A 17667-nucleotide genomic window follows, 5' to 3' on the forward strand; every position below is an offset into this window, starting at 1 on the left:
TAAAGTTGGGATTTGATTCTGGCAATTCTTCCATTAGAGAATTGCCAAATGCAACTGCTAAAGCACACTGCCTCTTTTTGTAAGTTAGGAAGGAATCCCAGTGCTGGTGAGAAGAAAGGGGTATTACCAAATCCTCGATAGTCCATTCAGACAATGTTCAAATTGCCATGTCAAATCTTAAGGCACGAATTTGCATTTAGGCAAATTATTGTGTGTGTGTATATGTAGAGAGAATATGAATTTATACTGAATATCTATATAATTCAATTAAATTCATCCAGTCATGACATTTTTAGGCAATTCCCTTGCAGAGGAATTGCACAAAGGCCTTGAGGATTTTGCACAAGAAGTAAAAGAAAACATTTTGGTGGTAGTTCTGTTAAACATGTTATGTCTTTTTGACCCACCTACCATATTAGTGCAGCTCAACAAATCCACAGGAGATTTTCTTTCTGTCCACATTACTCCCGTTCCTTATCAATGGTCCTCTTATCAGTACCCAGTGGACAAATAATTCTGAGAGTGGGACTGCATAATGAACTGTCTACTTGTCCCTGCTTTGTTTCTTCTTTTTTCATGCTAGCTGTTCCATCTGAAGGTAGAGTTTTAGATCTCTTGATACTTAATTTCATTTGAAATAATAGAATTTTGTTTAGAAGGTTTATGTAGTGACTAATATTGCTTCTTAATTTCTTCCCTAGTGAGATAATTGCAAATCTTCTGGAATTTTGCTGGTGTTTCTGTGCTTATGTTTATGTTTCATTTTTATAATGCGTTCCTTTAATTCTTCACATTTTTAGTGTTTGAATAATTTAATATTTACTTATGTACAATCTTTTGGATGATTAAATGGGAAAGAATAGAGACAGAATCAAATATTTGCACTTATCTTGGAACATTACCTGGCAAGACCCCACATTTCTCAGTTATATTGGAAAATCAAGAATTAAATAATAAAATAGAAAATATATTCAGAATCTGCTGTTTTAATTTCACAACAGAACTTTAATTGGAATGCACACAATTTTCAATGAACACTATAAATTGTTCTTGGAATCTTTGCCTCTTTCTTCTGCCAAACTGTGATTGGAACATTTTCGCAAAATTTATTGTACAGCCTCTTTAATGAGTTTTCTTGTTTTCAGCTTGTCATAAATTTCAGAGGTCATTATGATTTTGTTTTGTTATTTCAATAACATTGCATGCAATATATCTTTATGTTATTTTTAGATTCATTTACAGCCTTATGGGTACATTTTATCTCAAATTTTAACAGTTAAGATAGGAAAATTTAATTTCTTGGGAGAAACATACCTAGTTCTTATGAATGAAGTGCATACCTTTAGACTAAAATTTCCAAAAATTTTCTTGAAGATTTTTGTAATACTTACTAATAGACATGAAATAAAGTATATTTATTATAAGCAGTTGTTTTTAATGTTCAAATGTGTAGGACTTCTTTCTTTTGAGGAATAATAAAAAAGCAGCTATTGATTTGAAAGCACCAAACTGAAACAAATAGGTCTTTGACATTAAAACCAACAAAACAAAAATTGTGAAGAAAAACAGAAAGCACAGAATGACCTGATCAGTGTTTCCAAGAACGACTATAGGATAGTACAATAATAATAAACCATAGCATATAAAGTTCACATGTATTACCACACGTACATATATTTATGGTTGTATATTATGAGTGTATTTTATATATGTATACATATATTTATCCTGAATACATCTCTCCTCCTTGATTTCTTCGTAAAATAATGTTAAGTGAACATTCATCATAAACCGATGCTTGTGAATAAAATCTCAATATATCCTATTTATTTATTATTTATTTATTCATTTATTTTTACGTTACAGCAACCCAATGAATCTTGAAACGAAATCAATAATTCCCTGGATGTTTCAAATTAATATAACATATATGAAAGTTCTCATGCAAGATGTGCTGGGAAACACTTCTATCTATGACCATCTGCATGTACACTCAGTGAAATTACATTGATTTTAGAAGACTATGCAATAATTATTCTATGTAAGGATGTGGATTTATGTACAATCGTAAGTTAATAAGTCAAATCACTTTGCAGGAAATAAAATTCTCCTCAATTTAGGCATCAGTTTCAGGAAGGTAAGGCTTTAATGTATGCAAAAATAAGAGAACTCACTATTTCAAAATTACCTTGATTGCATGTAAGAGATCAGGCTTCCCCCAGATTAACTTTGCTTTTAAATAAATCATTTAGGTCCAGCACTTTCTTTCATCTGAACGATATGTAAGGAGATGAATAGGGTATTTCTTCCTTTGGAAATGTGGATCCTGACAGCTAATAATGAATTAGATGATAGATACACTGATTTTTAAGAAGTTAAGGCTTCGATGTGCATATTATTGTTCTATTGCTGCTGTAGCAAATTACCACAAGCTTATTGGCATAAAACCACAAATAGTTATTGTCTTATTATGTGAGTTAGAAACCTAATATGGGTCTCACCGATATTAAGTTACCAGCAATGTTGCATACCTTTCTGGTGACTCTTGGGGAGAATCTGTTTCCTTCACTTTTCCATCTTCTAGGGGACACCGACATCCTTTAGTTTGTAGCCTTTTCCCTCTGTAAAAGCCAGGAAAGTTCGTGTCTGACCATTCTTTCATTGTCACATCTATGTTGCTGACCACAGCCAGGAACTGGTCTCTGTTTTTAAGGATCAACCTAATTATATCGTATCTGCCTCAATAATCTAGGAAAACCTCCCCATCTCAAGGTCTGTAATCACATTTAAAAACCATTGGCCATATAAGGTAACATATTTACACTTCACATGGATGAGACACGGGCATCCTTGGGGGCCATTTTTCTGCCCACCCTAAGGCATAATTAACTATATGATTGGCAACGTATCGTTCATTTGGTCAATGCAAACTTTAAAAAGTTGAGGTTTATTCTTTAATGAAAACTTGCAGTTAGTTAAAATATGGATGTGCACTCTGACATGGAGAATCCCTCAAAGAAGTACTTTAAGACAATGTCAGTAACACCAATTATACATTCATAATAGGGTCTTTGTCAATAACGAGTTTTTTCAAACATGTCTTCCAAAATAGGAATGTCATAAAAACAAATTATTTAATCATGATTAGGAAAAGAAATAGGTGTAAACATAGTAGTCATTTGATTTTAAAACTTCCAAATTAAATATCATACCATGGAATTGTTCACGTAACAAGAATTTATGGCTCATGGTATTGCAAGCCAAAATCAAAGCATCATCCAAAATCCAAAATCAGGAGATCATCAAGGTGATATTTTTTTCATAGAAGACTGTGGGATTTGAGGGCTTGCTGCCAGTCATCCTGGTTCTTGTTTTTTCTGTCACATGGTGTATTGGTTTGCAAGCTTCCAGAATGTCATATACCAGAACTGAAACAGCTTTTAAAAAGAGGAATTTAGGGGCGGGCCGCGGTGGCTCAGCGGGCAAAGTGCTTGCCTGCTATGCCGGAGGACCTCGGTTCGATTCCCGGCCCCAGCCCATGTAAAAAACAAACAAACAAACAAAATACAATAAAACAAGAAAATGTTTAAAGATGTTTCCCTTTCTTCCTTCCTTCCTTCCTTCTCTCTGTCTTTCCTTCCCTTCCTCCCTTTAAAAAAAAAAAAAAAAAAGAGGAATTTAATAAGTTACAGTTTTACAGTTCTAATTTTATAAAGCTGTCCAAACTAAGTCATCCAGGGATATTTACCTTCATTCAAGGAAGGTCAATGGACCAGGACACCTCTGTCAACTGGGTAGTCACATGGCTGACATCTGCTGGTCCCTTGATCCTTGATTCCATTGCTTTCAGCCTCTTTTCCTGTGGGGGTTCTCACTTTCATTCTCCAGGGCTGGCCATCTCTTGGCTTTCCTTTGCTATCTCCAGGTGTTGGCTTGTTTAAAACCTCACGGTGACATCTGTTAGGATGCAAGCATCTCCAAATATTCATATTTCTGTTCTCTGAAGCAACTGGTCTCCAAGTGCCTACATCTGCTCTCTCTCTCTGTTGGCTCTGAGACTTCTGTAATTTCTCTCAGCTCTGAAGCTCTTCTAAAAAGCTCTTTTAAAGGATTCCAGTAAATTAATCAAGGCCCTCCTGGAATGAATAGAGTCATATCTCTAACTAATAAAAAGGTCACACCCACAATTGGGTTTGCTGCAACTCCAAGGAGACAATCTAACCAAAATTTCCACCAACAACATTGGATTAGGATGAAAAGAAACTGCTGTCTCCACAAGAATGGATCAGGATTAATGCATGGCATTTCTGGAGTACATAATACTTTTAAATCAGCACATTCTACCCTCTGGACCCCCCCCAAAACACATTTTTTCTTCAAAATGCAAAATACAGTCATTCCATGACATCACAAAGCCTTAAACATTTCAGTGACAATATAAATGCAATACAAAATTAAAACAACACAAAATCTCATCAAAGTCAGCTACAGGCAAGGTCTGTTCTAAGGCAAAAATTCTCCTCTTTCACTGGACCTGTAAAATTTCAGAACAAGTTATCTACTGCCAATATACAAAGAAGGGACAATCATATGATACATATTTTCATTTAGAGGGAAAAATTGGAATGTACACAGTGGTGACTGGACCAAAAACGTTCTGAAAACCCATAGGGAAAACTCCATTAGATTTCAAAATCTGAAAGTCATTTTTCCTCATGGCTTTAGAAAGCATCAGACTTCCCTTTTCCAAAGGCCTATGCAGTGGTTTTGCTCTGTCTCAACAAATTCTGGGGTGTGTTGCAGAACTGAAGTTCACTAGGGAGACCCCCTTTCTCTCATCTCCACCCTCTCTCTACATTGGAGAAGCACCCAGGATCTCTGCTATCTCTGGGGCACATGCTTAAACCCTCCAGAACAACGTGATGGCAGCCAGGCTCCCCCCCCCCCATTCCATAGCTTATATGCTCCACCTTTTCCATGGCCAAAGAATGGCACATCTCTTCCTTAGCAATGAAGCTGAAGCCCACCGTCTGCTTCTGGAGCAAACTCACCCGCTCCATATGTGTGGGTTTCTGGCTCCAGACCTTAGTTTCCACGGTTCTGCCTCTGAAGCCATTTTCCATTCACTTTGTCCCTTTTAGTCCAGAGTGGCAGTGGTTCCATTTATACAGCTCCTGCAACACTCTTGTTGGTTTTCTATGCAATACACTGGAACCCTGTTCATCAGACAAAAGGACTTTAGGACTGTCCACAAATCCTTTCTTGAAAATTCCATCTCCAGCCCTTGCTTGTCCTTTATTGGCTGACTATGTCCATGCTTAGATAGATCCTCATGTGGAGCCCTATTCACTGAGATCTCAGTTTTTGGAAGCTTCTGGTTACTTCCCCTATGTACTTTTGTCTCTTTGTGCCTGTCCCTATAAGACCTTCAGTAATAGGTGTAAGAGCTATCCTGTTTCAGCTGGGCTACACATTATATAAAGCTACCTCATCAAAAAGGTCTTACTGTAAGAGTTCATACTCACAAAAAAAATGGATTAAGATTAAGAACATATTTTTCTGGGGTACATAGCTCCAAACTGCCAGAGTAGTCTTACATTAAACAGTGTTGTAGAAACTATTAAATAGGAAGTCCAGCAGAACCAAAAACAGGATGAATATATTTGCCCAGAGCAACCTTATTAAATCTCAGAAAATATATTTCAGTGATACCAAGTAGAAAATGTCTATATAAAATGTGTCAAAAGGAAAGGCAGAAGAGATATATTAATGTCAGTCCTTTTCACAGACATTAAATAATCATCTACTGTAACTCTCACTTTGATGCTCATAAATATCATTTCCTAATATAAGCAAGCCTTAATGTTTTGATTTATATAAACAGATGGAAAAATTGCAGCAGAAAAGGGTTTGGAAAGAGAGCAAAACCTGGGACATAACTTCAAACTGGCCCCTTACTAAAATTGTGCCTATGAGAAAAACATTTAGCCACTGTAATCCAGACTTTGCACATGGAATGAGTTCCTTAGTCTGCATAATGTTCAATCACTGAAATAATTAGAGAATAAACGGCATAAAAAGTGCTAAGAACCAAATATATATCTTGTAATTTTAAGGACTCTTCCAATGAACTTTTGACTAAGATCTGTTAGCCATATTCGATTTATTCTGCATTTATTACCAAATATTTTCCCATTCAACATATAATGTATAGTAACATCTGTATGTGAAAATATTAAATTGATATTACTATTTAGAATCCAATGAATTCTAATTGTACAAATAAAGGAGAAAGATAGCATTTTATGTTTCTGAAAATCTTCTAAATTTATCTTATAGATTTCTTTCACGCAATTATATTTACATGTGTGTAGGGAAGGGCTCAGTTGAACATATGATATGAGGTGTATAGTTGCAATTAATTGGCCTTTATTCTACATTTGATTTATTATGAAAGACTTATTATCATATAATATTTCAAGAAAGCAAGTTTCTCTTAGCACAATAGGGCCTTTACTCAAAGCGGATGGAAACCCACAATAACTTCGTGGAAGAATTCAAACATTAGAAATGTTAAAAGTCTAATGCAATATGAGGAGACAAAGAATAATCTGAATAAAGTTGAACTTACTATTGCATATTTAACAGTGTTTTAATGAATCTATCTAGTCATCATTTATTTCTTCTCTTAAAGATCGCTTGGGAACCATATTTGTTATTAATCATGGCTTAATGTTTTAGCTTATTGTACTATATCATTGCAAGAAGAGAGTATCGACATTTGTATCTTCCTTAATGATTTGATGATTAAATGAAAACATACCACTTTTTAATATACATTTTGCACTTTTTTTGAGTCTCATCTAATTGTGCTAAAACTAATTCAAAATCTTTCTTGCAATCAACGCACAGTGATGGAGCTGGTGCTCTGCTGACCTGTTATTATAGAACTAATACTCTACTGGGAAATTCAATCTGTCAATAGGGTTCTGAAAAGAATTTGTATTAAGCCTTCCACAGATTCACCAATATTAAAAACAGGTGTGAGTAAATAGGTATAGTCTGTGTAGTTAAAATAAATGCTATTATGAATGTGTCCAGCTGTGTAATCTGATTTCTATTTACTTTAGAGCTGATATGAAGTTCAAAAGGTTCTTGGCAATATAGTTTTGGAATTAGGGTCTTTTGTATGTTATTTATACTCAGGAAATACTGGCATACCTGCATTAGTGTATTATTCCTGAGAAACTGCCTTCATCAAATGTCCTCTTTTCCTGTTGTCTAATAAAGTGTATTATTATATAGTCAATTACGGAACCAAAGTATTTTCTGCTGTTTATTTTCTGTATTTTAGTTGTTATACTGCCAAACATGAATTTAAACACCTGTTCCCAGTTTAACTCCACAAGCAACTTTAATTATTCCTGTGAACCCTGTGTTAATTGTAAATAGAGAAAAAAACACAAACAGCTCTAAATGATAAGAGGGAAATATAAGGTCATGCCAGTGGGCTAAGTTACAAGCAATTACAGCATATTCATTCAATTTTATCAACATTATTCCATCCAATGGCTTTCCATTGTCAGAGTAACTTGGCAAGATGTTAAAAACACAGATATTCAGAAATCATGGTCTATCAGCTATCTGTATCTATCATCTACCTATATATTCTATCTATCCCTTTATCTATCTATCTAATTAACTCTCATCTATCTGTCACTGCACATGTGAATCAAGTGTGCATCTACGGCTGCTCCATTGCCAACTAGGTGATGACTGAACCAAGCAGAGGTGGAGTGAATTGTCAGTGATCACTAAAATTCTAGTGATTTGATTGAAAACCATTTGCAGGCATTTTAGTAGACTTTCCCCTAAAGCTGTAAGACTGAATTAACTTCTTGTGACAATGACAAAAAAGAAACACTTAGTAAATCCATTAAGAGCAAGGGGAATACACAGGCATTGCCAACTACATAATGATCTTTGTGGAAGGAGGACCTATATCTGTTTTAAATCTATGGAAATATTTGGAACAATTAAATAAATGAATAAATAAATACATACATGCTGATGTGAGAAAACTAAAAACATTTTTCCACACATCCTTATTTCAGTACACTGGGACGATTTAGAAAGATCTTATCTTTTCCATTTTTAGCAATTCAAAATTTAATATGATATCATTATTACATATGAATAATAAGTGAAGAAAAAATTTCATAATAATTTACAAAAACTCTGTACTAACAGGAAACTAGTATCAGTATTAGATATACCTTGTATTAAATATTCATTGGGCATTTTTATAATTCACCTAGGTCAGTTTATTTCATTTCTCAAATATATAGCTGGAATATCACAATACCTGAATCTACAAAGGATATGTATTTCTGTAAAATGTTTCCTCATAAGAAATTTCATAACTCCCAGTAGAAATTATATAAAATGGAGAAAGATTTGTGGAAAGCATTTAAACTTTCAATTAAGAAAATTTATTTTTAATAATTCTATGTAAATTATGCATTGGCTCAGATATTTTATAGGTTTTCTAAACCTTGCTTGCCTTATCCTTAAAACAGGGAAAATATTACCTAGCTTACTGCGTCATTTAGAGGATGAACAATCATGAAATAAAGCAACTGTTTGTGAGACCAAGTGTCTGTGCAGAGAAACCAGTTAGGAAATATCACGATAGATGGATTAGGGAATGGATGAAGGGGCTGGCACCATAGGTGTAGTTGTTAAAAAAGGCATTTAGAAGGGGAAAATGAACACCTATGTTATGTACTTTGGCATTTATTAATTCAGTACTGTTTTGCTACGCTAATTATTTTTCTGTATCATAATAATTCCTAAGGGAGAAAAATGGATGCCATCCATATTTTTTGTCCCTCAGAAGTAGATTTTAAGTAAAAAATATATGGATGAGGTGGCACTTTAATGTAAATTAATTTGATGTCTATTCAGGTTCCTGGCAAAAATATATCATGTGCTTCTATGCAAAATAGTCTGAAGGGAATTTAAAGCCTCAGCTTTTAAGTATACTAAGCTATTGAGTGAGAAGAAGGCGTAGTGAATAAAGAAACTGATGGCTGGTGCATAAGCCATTCCTCTAAGGATTCACAACTAGAATCAGCTCGGTTTAGAGAAGCGGGAAAGCACATGGTGGAAGGACTGGGGTTTGTTGACACCTTCTTAACAATAACAAAACAGTACAAAACAACTAAGGAGAGCAGACAGACTGACAACAGCTGTATATTTATGGAGGATTACTCTCTGCCTGGAGGCATGAACTTTTCTTGGAGTCTGTCAAATAAGTTGTCCCAGTGTCCCTATCAGCTTTTTAGTTAAGACCGAAGTCTTGATTCGGGAGCACTGTGATGTTTTATATTACCAGAAGTAATACGTTTTAAGGAATTTCATTTTATACAATGTATTGAATGAAAAGATAAATTTGTAAAATGTTCAGGAAACATTTATATACTTGGAAAGATCCCTTGGCTATATCACCAAAAGAGAACATTTCCTGTGGGTATTTCCTGCAAGAAAACAATGAGACCTCTACAGGAAAATTCCTGATCCAAGTAATTCAAAAGCACCATTGTAAAATTTTTATTACTACTTATTCTTTAACTGAAGGTGAGAGGGAGAGTTGATAGGGTTTGTTACTTTTCAGCTCTCTCTCCAAAGCGTCAGTGTTCAATTTTTAAAATATGTATCCTTTTGCTTAGTTCCATTTGTACTTGACCTGACTGTAAATGATCATTTCTCCTTAGAATTTTTTTTGGCCTTCAAAACTGCTGCTTCTGATTCATACCAAATATATAATTGACATAGAGGGCATTAAAAGATAAAAGTTGTGCAAAGATTTCTCAACAATAAAATAAATCTTCATTAATTTAAAATAAAGTAGAGCACCCTACAGGCATTGTTTTCCCTTGTGTATCAACCTAATTTTCAGGCTGAAAGAATCTTTACAGATGTATCTGGAATAATTATCCCTTCTCCAGTGGGTCAGTAGGGGCACTGCTAATCCCAAACACCATGCAGTAACTGGATTTGTGGAGAAGATCCTTGTTAGCCAAGTTCGGACCATTGTATGTTAAAATGGTTTTGGGATTAATCTCCAGTGACATGTGAGGGGGAGCTGGTTTTGGTTCTTCAGATTAGAAAACTCAATCCTTCACTAAATCCTTCATAAGCCATTAGTGGTGCTTTATCTCATGCAAAACTATCTTCTGCAAAATTAAATCTATAAGGGATTCTTGTGCATCCCCATAAGGGCAGTATGCATAACCTGACTCTGACTTGTTATACTGTCTTTGTTTGCCCAACTGCTATGTCAATACCATGCAATTGGCTGGTTTAAACAACAGAAATTTCTTGCATCATGATTTCCAAAACTAAAAGTCCGAAATCAAGTCTTCAGCAATCATGTTTTCCGTCTAAAATCTATGACATTCCGGTGCTGGCTTGCAGTTTTAAGGTTCCTTGGTTTGCATCTCTGCCTCTGGTCTCATGGCTGTCTCTCTCTGTATCTGCTCCTCCCTATACCTTCTCTGACTGCGAATTTATTCTGTTTATAAAGGACAACATTATAATAGAGATAAGAACCACCCTGATTTACTTGGGTCATATCTTAACTAAAATTAATATCTTACAGAGGTCTCATTTAAAAATAGTTTCATACTCACTGGAATGTGGGTTAAGATTAAGAACATGTCTTTTGAGGAAGTACATAATTCTATCTACCACACTAGACCCCATTGTCTTTGGTCTCAAACTCCTTCTCTTCCCCTAACCCTCTTCTCACATTTTGACTAGAGAAAATAGGAAAGTTTGAGGATGTTATTTAGACAATGGACTTTTAACTGTAGCATGGAGTCCAGGGCTGAGTGAATTCCTTCTCATCAATGTAAATAATGTAGAATCATAAATTCCCTGGACCTTTGCTCCAGCCTCATTTTACAAACCAAATATGGTTTCCTTTTTAATTATCAACAAGGCTATGATTACCCGCAATGTTTAAATTCTTTAGAAGGATTGGGTTACCAGTCTTCTCAACCTGCATCCACAGTCTGTGACATAATGATATTACCATCACTTTCATTATTGTACCTTCCCTCCCCACCTACTCCAATAAAGAGAACTGCATGTCACTTATTAGTTTTCCTTTAGTTTAAGGGTATATTTCATGCTACAGTTCTCTTTTGTGCATTTGTCCTTAGCCAAAAATAGAGATTTATTTAGATCAAGAATGAGTGGCTGGTGGCATTGTGTGTATGAAACTGGCTATTTACTGATTTGTTTGTCTTTTCTCTACAGAGTGCAGGCTTCCTAACATATCATTAGAGCTCTGTAAATTTCCTCTTTGTGAAATCTGGAGCCTTTTGTAGTTTTCCTAGATTCTTTTTTTTTTTGTCTTTCCAATTTGAAACATTTCTACTGATAACCTATTTTCAAAGATTCACTTTCTCATTTATGCAGACAATGGGAAATCTCCTTTTTTTATTTTAACCAGCCATTCAAAATGGACAAATTGTAATTCCTGTAAGTATTGACTGAGAATACCAAATAAAGCTGTCCATTAAAGTTTTGACCAACAAAGCACAAAAATCTACATATGCCATTCTTGGTGATCTGAGTTATTTCTCATCTGAATATCTCTCAATAATTCAACATCTTGAGGAGAGTTTAATTCCTAATATACTGAACAGAGTTAATAAATTCAGAATTAACATTTCTATATTCTTCAACTAAAAGCATGTCATACTAATGTTCTTTAATCTCCTTCCCTCTCTAAATACTCAAAAGCATCATGATTCACCCTCAAAACAGTATACCTTAGAAAAACCCAAATAATTTCATAGATGACTCAGGTTTGAAGTACATTTCTGTCCAAAACAATAATCATAAATTACTGAGAAGTTTCTACTCCTTCCTTATGTGAAAGCATTTTTATTCCTTTTTTCATTTCACAAAGCTCTGGGTCTCCTGCTTGAAATTTCTTCAAATCCTCTGGCAGAGCAATTGGTTCATGCTTTCTGTGGATATAGATTTCACCGGGACAGCATGCCCTCATCTTTACTGACGACATGTCAGTGTACAAGGACCAAGGTCAAATGACAAGATGTCAATATTTCTATGAAAAGTCCACACAATAATGAATGTTGACATTCCGTTCTGCTAGATTTATGTACCACCTTTGTGGTGTGACATCCAATTTAGCACTTGTAAACACTTAGGTGATTTGTCTATTTTCAGATGACACATAGTATGGTACCTAAGATATACATATTATTTTTGTTTATTCATGATAATCCAGCTGACCAAATCTAATATATAAATAGGTTATCAGATTATTGACTTATTTTTTGTGGCAAAAATCTCCCAGACAATGCTAAAAGAAGCTTATTGTATTCTTTAACTTAATGGGGGCATTTCTACCATTTAGTTCCTAAGTAGATACACATTTTGGTGGAGTCCTTTGTCAAGTTAAAAGTACTTTATTTTATTCTACTATTCTAGAAGGTTTTAATCCCTAAAAGCATGGAGAATTTTATCAAAAATATTTTTAACATCAATTGAATTGGTCATATAATGTTTATATTTTTCTTTAAACTGGTTAAAGTGGTAAGTGCATTATTGCTAGATTATCTATAGAGAGTTTAAGAGTAATTTATGAATTATTGCTGTTTATTAACTATTCTGTAGTGTATTTTAAGAAATTAAAATGAAATAATTGACTTTACTTTCAAATATTTGTTTAAGTTTTGGAATATATTTTGTTCACTATATTCTAAGACTCCAAGGTTTTATCATGCCTTTATTGAAAAATTAATCCATTCTGTATACATGTATTTACTTATATAAGTACTTAGATATAGGCATATACATATACATATGTAACATGCATATTCATGCATATATAAATCATTCATTATATATTTTTATATATTCTTATATACATTTTATACTTACATACAAGTATATATAAAAGATATATACATCCATACGAATGTGTATTAAATATTTTGTCTGGACCATATCATCAGGGAATCCCTACTTTCAGGGAAATCCCTTTGATGATATATGTACAATAATGAGAAGAACAGCTTTAGAATCTGACTGTTCCTAATATGGACTTTGTTAATTACGAGCCACAGAATCTTGGGCATTTAATTTTCTGGGCCTCAATTTCCACCTGTGTAACCCAGAAAGATGTACTCCATGGCATATATTCGTTGTGATGCTTAAATACGATAATGGCTACATAATAACTAGCTTGAGTTCTTGTGCACTGTAAATGATCAAAACTACTATAATTATTTTCTTCCAAAAATATGTATTTTGAATACTTAATGCAAAAGACACTCCATGAGATGAAATAAAATCAACTAGTACCTGCAAAGAATGGATTATGTATAGATCTTTACTATCTTTGCTTTGGTAGTTGATTTATTTATTTAACATTCATGAAAGTTTCTATAATGGGAAAATTAAAATAACCCTTGCCAACGTTATAGAAGCCATTTTAGAAACTAATTATGTCATGTCTAAAGCATCACTTTGAAGAACAGGATGCCAATTACAGTTTTAAATGTTTAAAAAGCAAATATTCAGACCTTTCTAGAGTTCACGTATCAACTAAATCTATAGGAAAAATGGTATAGTATTTATTCTTCTCTAATTTAGAGAATAATTCATCTATATAATCTAGTATGTAGTTGTCTATACATGAGTACTGGCTGGAAAGAGAATAATACTCACTTTAGTATTACTGTGCTTGTTATTTTATGAGAAATTGCATTTCAAAATCTGTTAAATATTGTTTCTTTTCATTGTAGGGAAAGTATAAATTTACCTTGAACTTTCCATTTATTTTATGAAAATCAGCAAAATTGTACTGTATTAGGTAAAGACAAAATATTTATTTCTCTGTGTGTGTTTGTAGGCACACACATGTGTGCATGTGGGAAAATCCCAAAGCTATACAGCTACCATATATCTGAACATTTGTTTTTGTGTACTTTTAAGAAGAATGTCTTTCAAATAGTTAGCCAACTGTATACTTCTTTTAATATGGAATTTCACTGGATTCCTGGTGCCTAAAAATGGTGTTACTTAGGATACTTTTTATCAGATTTTATCAGGCTATGATAATCTCTGCCAGTCGTATCATCCCATGCAGATAGGAGTGAAGGTGTGACACAGAGATTAATATATATCTATGCTGGTCCCCACACCTTTAGAAGTCATAATCATGCCTTGATTTTGTGAGAAGGGGACACTCTACCCCACTATTCTAGCTTTTGGATTTAAGATTCAGAAATGAAGAATCTGGTAGGTGGAAAAGAGTTAAGATAGAAAAAATAAAATAGGGTAAACAAAACTGGGAGAAAAAGTCCAAGTTTGTCTATGATAACTTCTTTCCTCCTGAATATAAATTCATAACTGCTACAATTAAAAAATAAAGATAAAATAATATTTCTGATGGATTGGGATTGAGCAAGCCCTGAACATATGAAAGTTTCAGGATTCTTGAGGTTTTTTTTTTGGACTTGTAAGCCCTGAAGATTAATAGCTTTTATTATCAGGGGAAGTCACTTTCTGTATTGTACTTTGCTTATTTCTAAAGCCTCCGGGAAAGTATTGTTTAACATTGCAGTAGGGAGCAGACTAAGAACTGAAAAGTGGCTGAGGCTACTTCTGTCCATGTCTGGTATAAAGTTGGGCATGGGACAAAGCAGAACAAGCTGTGAATCTATGAAAATATATGTGGAGACCCACAATGTTTGAAGCAGCTATGAAATTAGCCTTTCCAGCAGAGGTAGCAAGCAACCATCTAGATAGATGTTATACTTGTGCAGATAATTGTCCAGAAACAATCAGAAATGCCCTGCAAGGGAAATTAGTCAAAAATACGAATTAATTATTAAGGCTCAAATTCATTTCAACTTGGGTAGGAGAATGGATCTTATGGAATGGCGAGGCTTGGAATGTACTTAATCATTCCTAAATTGAAACCTATAAAAGATTTCAGAGTGTCTTTTAAAAGTGGTTTTAGTCCAATGATTAAAAAGAAATCATAATTCTCTCTAGATATGCTTTTATTAATTCTTCCCAATAAAGATAAGGGGAAGAGAAAAGAAGAAAGAAGCTGGCACAAAATATTTTCTTAATGGAATCTATTTCCAAGCACGTGCACTTGCCTTTGTCTACCAGAAATCTCTTTTTGTGTTTCTCTGTCTCCCCTCTCGGTCTTTGCCTTTGTCATTCTGTCTCTCTGGCCTAGCAACTCAGAATATCTAACTTTATAAATTAATCTTAATTTTGAAATTATGTCTTTAAAAACAATCACAAGGTACACAACCCCATACCAAAGTAACTCCCTAGGCAATCCTTCCTCTACCTTAAAAAAAATTAAAGGAAAAGAAAAGGAACAAATGAATGAACAAATGAATGAACAAGTGGAGGGAAGTAAAAGGAAGAATCTATTGTAGCACATCTTTAGTCGAGAACCTAAGGTATGGGCATGAATCAGAAATAGGACTAGTCTGTGCATTACTAAAAAATAAATTTCTTTACTAAACATGAACTACTGACTGTCCTTAGGTCACACTAATATAAGGAAGGTTCACTTTGTTTACTTCTAAGTCATCATAAGTCATTTGTAGTTAAAATATCTATAAAATTGATTCATGCAGACATTTCCATTAAGCACCAACTGCTCAATAGTTTGGACTTTCTACTGCATCAAATAAAAATATATCATGAAGATTTCTTCAACTTAATTCTTATAGGATTCTAAATGTCACTGTTTGTCTGATAAAACATGCCAAGACTTTTCTTGTTTCATAAGGAAAAAAAATAGCCAATGAAAATCCTCTAGATTTTAAAAGGTTCAAAATAGTATGCTATTGTACTACGCAGGGAAATGAGAACCATGTCATTTCCTTCATTATTACAAATATGTGGCATTCCAATTATCTCTCTAATATAACATTAAATAGGTGTTTTAGGCTATTATGGGATAATTGATTTTCACCTTGTTTTGATGTCACATTGACTTGACCTTAGAAATATAACTCTAACCTTGAGATGCCTCTTCATTTTTATTTAGTAGAGAGCAAATTTCTCCAACACATTAAAAAATCCAACACTCTACACTTCTAATGTGTTAGATGCTCTTTTAGGACGTAATAAGATTTTAGCCACATTCCCTGCAGCACTTTGGGGTACCGCTGCTTCATGAGATTTTCTCTAAAGTAACCTTTCAAAGTCAGACGCAAAAGTTCTTATTCTAGATCACACTGGCATCTGACCTTTGTAAACTTACACATGAGAAAAAATAGGATAAAGTAAGATGCTAAGGGAAACATAGTTATCTATTTCAAAACACAGCTATACCCACAAGCTACAAAGATATGACCTATAAAGTTCAGGGCCGTGTTGATTTCTTCCTAACAATTACCCGTAGCTACTATGATTTCCTCCCATCACTAAAAATGTCATTGCTCAGATAACTGCTTCAGTTTGAGAAAGTAGAAGATTTAACAAGTAACTAACGTGCAGAATAGGAGGAGGAAGGAAAGAGCTTGATTTGATTACTGCTGTTTCAAAATGTTAATATGCCAGATGATAAATGTCTCATTCTCTCTGAAACTATACCCCTATTCAGGCATCCTTGCAGTGCTTTATTCTCATACATTTCCTTAAGATACAGTCTTCTTTTTTGATTCTTTTAAATTGGCTCTGAGGTACCCAATGTTCAACCTAATTAAGTGATAATAAGTGTTAATGAAAGTTCTATCAGATAATAACTGGGCTTCATTAATGTGGTGTACGATGAGCCACAGTCTTTTGGGGAAAGTTTTGAAAGCAGGTCCTTAGGTGTTCTTGATCATTTTTTAATGTAATGGTTATGAATGCAGAACCAGGGAGAAAAGAATAATCAGAGACAACTTTAAGCTCTTTCTCAGGGTTCTGTTTCCCCAAACCTAAGCATACATCAGTCACTTCATAAATTAAACCATATACCATCAACATAATGAAAAAATAAATAAAATCCTGATTTGACAAATAGTGTATAAGAATGTCTAAACTGAAATTGATGATGATACACTTTGGTAGAAGTAAATAGGAGTTCATACCCAAAAGATCACTAGCTTGATTATCCATAACTGGGTTCAATTTGTTTAGAGAGAGAAGACATTTAAAAGGTTTGTAAATTTTTCAATTGGGTTCACCTATACTGATATGAACACTCAAATGAATTCAGTAAATATTTGTCAAAGTCTTCACTCAGATTACATTTCACTTCTTGATTTATCTGGGCTATTTCTTATAGTATCTATATGAAACAAGTGCTTATGAGTGTGTGGTGAAACAAGTATGTGTGAATGTGTGGGTTTATATTTGTGTGTGTCTGTGTCTGTGTGTGTTAAGAAGCATATATTAGGTAAACAACTAAATAGTTGTAATACTATGACTGAATTAAAACCCTTACAGATTCACTCATAACTAACTTACATAATTTGTTCTATTCATGTAAGTATATTTTTAAATATGTATAAGATAATTTTAACTTCTAAAGGTGATGCTTTTATATCTTGAGAATTTTAAGAAATACAGCTTTTGTTATGCAAATGGAATAATTTGTCCTGG

Source organism: Tamandua tetradactyla, chromosome 9, assembly GCF_023851605.1.
Source record: "Tamandua tetradactyla isolate mTamTet1 chromosome 9, mTamTet1.pri, whole genome shotgun sequence".
Lineage (NCBI taxonomy): Eukaryota > Metazoa > Chordata > Mammalia > Pilosa > Myrmecophagidae > Tamandua > Tamandua tetradactyla.